This window comes from Leptonychotes weddellii, chromosome 6, assembly GCF_054177405.1.
Source record: "Leptonychotes weddellii isolate Sample4059 chromosome 6, ASM5417740v2, whole genome shotgun sequence".
Taxonomy (NCBI): domain Eukaryota; kingdom Metazoa; phylum Chordata; class Mammalia; order Carnivora; family Phocidae; genus Leptonychotes; species Leptonychotes weddellii.
In genome coordinates this window covers 70,124,924-70,130,923 of record NC_138374.1, presented here as the reverse complement: position 1 = coordinate 70,130,923, position 6,000 = coordinate 70,124,924, and positions in this window count along the sequence as shown.

Below are 6,000 nucleotides of genomic sequence, written 5' to 3'. Positions count from 1 at the left end.
GAGAGTTGTTGCTCTTCTTTTCTTCGATCTCCTGTTGAGTTTGTAGGTGTTCAGAATGGTTTGATCCCTATCCAGCTGAATTCCTGAGAGGAGACGAAATCCAGGTCTCCTACTCCTCCGCCATCTTGCTCTGCCCCCCCGAAATGGGCATTTTTGCCTACTCCCTCTGTACTGAGCCCTGGGATGATAGATGTGGCAAGTGCTCACATCTACCAAAAGCTGGTCCTTTTTTTGTCATAGTCTTGTGGGTCTTGAGGATGCAAGCCCCACTGGCTTTCAGACTTAAGTGTTTCAGGGGCCCATCCCTTGGGTGTGTGACATAAAAGTTGGGGCCCTAGATGTGGTGTTCAAATTCTATAATCCTCAGGGGGAAGCTGGGAGTTTGGGGATCCCTCCCTATGGCATGGTGTTGTGCAAAGTGTGTCTCAGCCTTTCCCACCAGTTTTGATGTGGGTACTTTCTCATTTGCCCAATGTATAGTTATTGCTCAGCTAGTTTCTGGATTTCTTTCATTAAGAATTGCTCCATGTGTAGCTGTTCATTCAGTGTGTCCATGGGAGGAGGGGCATTCAGGAGCGTCCTCTGTTGTCATCTTTAAAGATTGCCCAAGTCACTACTGATATGTAACCCAAGATTTCATAAATGTTATCTCCTTTATTGACTTATTATTTATGCTTCTTAAAACATTTTTGGTGGTCTCCCTAGGGTTTACAATATACATTTTAAGATAATCTTAGCCCATCTTCAAATAATGTTATATTTTCTATCACACGGCTTGAGTAAAAAATTGAAAACTTGTTCATGTTTTCCATAGGGATAAATCTTCAAAACCTAGTAATACTTTTAAGACTATATTTGAACTGCTTTACACCAGTCATAGACTATATATTTACAACTCACTGCTGTTACTGCAGTAACTGCCAGGCAGAAGAACAGAAATCTATTTCAGGTTTTTAAGAGAACTGGAATCATGTCTTAGTAATTTTAATTTTTTTTAAACTGAAGTCAGTGGGGAACTACTACTAACAACCATTGTAGATATGCTCTCATTTTTGTGAATGTTATTTAGAATAGCATATGGGAAAGTAGCTTAAAAAATGATAGGAGGCTGGGTTTGATATTGCACTGAAGTTGAATGTTCTCATTTTATTTTTTTTTCTAGAACAATATTCCTTTTTTGGCTCCCTTATGACTCTATTGCTAGAAGGAACACAACCTATGATTGACTACTTTGAAGACACACACATTAGGCACCTAAAATCAACAAGAACAGAGAGGTATGGTTATAATGTTTTTCATTGTTGTGGGGTGTGTCTAGAGTCAAACTAATCATTTTAATGTCAGAAGCTGAAGAAAAATAACCCTCAAATCAGCTTTTAGGAAATTATATTTGGTTATAGATGGGTGTTATTAATAATGCAGATTTTTGGTACCTTCATATTTTGTTTAAGTACCTTTGCTAACTGGGTGATAATCTTTAAAAATGATTATTTAAAATTTTGGTTGCCTTGAATTTTAGTGTTCTTGTAGAAAACTCAATTTTCCATTCTACTTTCATCTTTAATATCTTATAAAAGTTTGCCCTAAACAGAGCAAAGCACCAGTGATTGGTCCATGGAATAATATTTCACCAGGCAGCCAGCATGGATGGAAAATTATGGTGAGTGACTTAAGCTAATGTAATAATGATAATCTGCTGCGTTAGGTACAAGGTTTGCAGGTAAAAGTAACATTTTATTTTAGTAGGAATGGCTAATTCTATAATATCTGTGTGACTTTAATAGTGACCCATTATATTCAGATTATCATTTCAATATGCAACTATTATAAAATTATTGAGATATTTTACATTTTTTTGTATTTAGTCTTTAAAATCCAGTGTGTAATTTACTCCTATAAAAACATGTCAATTTGAGAGCTAAATTTTTTATCAGACATACTTGATCAGACATAAGGGCACCTCGGTGCCTCAGTCAGTTAAGCGTCTGCCTTCGGCTTGGGTCATGATCCCAGGGTCTCAGGACAGAGCCTCCCTCTGCCTCTACCATTCTGCCCCACCCCCCACCCCCCAGTTTATGCTCTCTGGCTCTATCTCTCTGTCAAGTAAATGGAGAAAATCTTTAAAAAATAAAAAATAAAATAAATTTTATGCTTAAAAGAGTAGTTTCCCATATCCAAGGTGTTCCAAACATATTTCAAAGTTGTTCAATAACTAAATTGACTACAAATAAATTATTTTCCTTGCATATTTGCATCTAGACAGTTTAAAACAATTTTTCAGGAGCGTTAATTTGGCTTTGAAGTGGTATACCAATTTGAAAACTACATCAGTCCAAAGTTAAGCTAATTTGAAAGCTCATGTTAATTAGTCTTACTCATATCAAATTCAAATTAGAGTTTAAAAGAAACTTTAAATTTATCAGTATCACACAAAGTGTTCTTCCAATTTTTTGTTAGTTTTTGTAGATAATTTATATAATGCTATTAGTTAGAAATAAATCCACATATTGATTCATGTTATAAAAATGTGAAATCATTATTATTGATTGCATTATAGAAAGTTTCCACTTACACATAATTTGTAGTACATTAATAAGGTAATAAATGAGCTTTTTTTTTCCCAGCATATCGATGAGAAAAGGTTAAGTCACACTGCCATCATTTTTTTTTTTCTTTGATTACTGGGTATTTGGTAATATCGCTTTTGTTTTAGAGCAGTGTTGAATTAGAGTTGGCAGTACACTAAATCTTTTAAAAATCATCCATGACTCAATGAATGACCTCTGGCAAAGAACACAAGACTCATTTTTTTTTTCTATTTCTTTCAAGAGTTCCATAAGCTGATCATCAGTCTTAGCATTTGCATATACATATTGAGTGATTTTGACAACTGTATCCATGACACTTTTTATAAAGTCTGCTTCAGAAGACTAAGCACACATATTTTTCAATATGTATTACACAGTGGAATGAAACAATAAGAGAAATACTACTCTCTTGGGTTAAAAATTCCAATGAAAAGAACCAAGTTGAAGGTTTCACACTTACTGATTTCAAAACTTACTTCAAAGCTTCAGTAATCTAAACAGTGTGTTACTGGCATAAATACTGACACATACCAATGGAATAGAATAGAGAGCCAGAAATAAACCCTGCATATATGGTGGAATGATTCTCAACAAGAATGCCAAGACCCTTCACTGGGAAGAGGACAGTCTTTTCAACAAAAAGTGCTGAGATAACTGGATATCTATGTGCAAAATAATGAAGTTGGAACTTTACCTTATACCATGTACAAAAGTTAAATCAGATTGTATCAAAGACTGAAACATAAGAACTAAAATTATAAAATTCTTAAATGAAACCATAGGGAAAAACTTCATGACATTGGATTTAGCAATGCTTTCCTATATATGATACCAAAAAGCATAGACAACAAAAGAAGAAATAGGTAAGTTGGATTTCATCAAATTTTTCAAGTTTTTGTGCATCAAATAATACCATCAACATAGTGAAAAGGCAACCAATGGGATGGGAAAACATATTTGCAAATCATCTATCAGAAAGCAGATTGGTATCTAAAATATGTAAAGAACTCTCAAAATTCACAGCAAAAAATAAAAACAAGCACCCTGAATAAAAAATGGGCAAAGGACTTGAATAGATATCTCTCCAAAGAAGATGTACAAATGGCCAATAAGCATGTGAAAAGATATTCTACATCACTAGTCATTAGAGAAATGCAAATCAGAACCACAAGATACCACTTTTCAGCTATTGAAATGGCCATTAAACACACACACACAGAGACACACACACACACATACACTTACACCATAACAAGTGTCATTGTGGATGTGGAGAAATGTGAACACTTTGCATTGCTGGTGCATATGTAAAATGGTATAGCCACTGTGGAAAGGGCTATGGCAATTCCTCAAAAACACAGAATTACCGTATGTAATAGAATGAATGTTTGTGACCCCCCCCCACCAGATTCATACATTAAAGCCATAACCTCTAATATGATAGTATTTGGAGATGGGGCCTTTGGAGGGTAATTAGAGTCATTAGGTTGGGTCATGAAGGTGAGGCCTTCTGTATAGGATTAGTGGCCTTTTAAGAAGGATAGAGCCATTTCTCTCTGCTCCCTGAGGACATCGTGAGAATGTGGTTGTCTGCAAGTCAAGAAGAAAGCTCTCATCAGAAACTTATCCTGCTAGGCTGATCTTGGACTTCCAGCCCCCAGGGCTGTGAGAAAATCAATGTTTGACAAAAAGGCAACCTACTGAGTGGGAGAAGATATTTGCAAATGAGGTATGTGATAAGAGGTTAATATCCAAAATATATAAAGAATTTATATAACTCAACACACAAAAAGCAAACAATATGATTTAAAGATGGTTAAAGGATCTGAATAGATATTTTTCCAAAGAAGACATCCACATGGCCAAGAGGCACATGAAAAGATCCTCAACATCACTCATCATCAGGGAAAGGCAAATCAAAACCATAATGAGATATCATCTCATACCGATTAGGATGGCTAAAATAAAAAAGACAAGAAGTAACAAGTGTTGGTGGGGATGTGGAGAAAAAGGAACCCTCTTACACTATAGGTGGAAATGCAAACTGGTGCAGCCACTGTGGAAAACAATATGGAGGTTCCTCAAAAGATTAAAAATAGAAATACAGCATGGCCCAGTAATTCCACTACTGGGTATTTACTCAAAGAAAATGAAAACACTAATTTGAAAAGATATATGCACCCCTATGTTTGTGGCAGCATTATTTACAACAAGATATGGAAGCAACCTGAGTTCACTGATAGATAAATGGATAAAGAAGATGCAGTATGTATATATATATATATATATATATATATATATATATATATATATATATTATTATGCAGCCATAAAGAAGGATGAGATCTTGCCATTTGCAACAACATGGATGGACCTAGAGGGTATTATGCTAAGTGAAATAAGTCAGACTGAGAAATAAAAAATCAATATTATTTCATTCATATGTGGAATCTAAAAAACAAAACAAATAAATAAACTAAACAAAGCAGAATCTGACCTCTAAATACAGAGAACAAACTGATAGGTTGCCAGCGAGAAGTGGGTGGGAGAATGGACAAAATGGGTGAAGGGGACTGGTGGATACAGGCTTCCAGTTATGGAATGAATAAGTCATGGGAGTGAAAGGCACAGCATAGGGAACATAGTCAATGGTATTGTAATAGTATATGGTAGGTACACTTGTGGTGAATAGAACAGAACATATAGAGATGTTGAATCACTGTATTGTACACCTGAAAGTAATGTAACATTGTGTGTCAACTATAGTCAAATAATTTTTTAATTCTGCACCTATCATATGATCATATGATTTTTCTCCTATTTCTATTGAAATGATAGATCATATTAGCTGATTTTCTAATGTTGAGCTTTTATATTGCAGGAAGACAACTTCATTTGGTCATAATGTTTTTATTAGTGGACTAATAAATTCCCATTATTTTATTTAGAATACTTTAATTCAATCGTCATAATGAGACTGACTGGTAGTGTTTTTTGTGGGGTTTTTTTTGTTGTTGTTATTGTGCAAATTCTGTCAGGTTTTGGGATTAATTTACTCTATAGAAAGAATTTGGAAGATGTATATTTTAAACCATGCTCTGGAATAGTTCAAATACTATTAGGATTAACTGATCTTTAAAATTTTACTAAATTTCTATGTGAAACTGAAAGAAAGAGAGAGAGAAAGGAAGGAAGGGAGGAAGGAAGGAAGGAAGGAAGGAAGGAAGGAAGGAAGGAAGGAAGGGGGCAGGAAGGAAGGGAGGGAGGGAGGAAGGGAGGAAGGAAGGAAGGGAGGAAGGGAGGAAGGGAGGAAGGGAGGAAGGGAGGAAGGGAGGAAGGGAGGAAGGGAGGGAGGGATGTTTAAGCTGTACACATTCCGGTATTTTGTTATGGCAGCCCAAGCTGACTAATA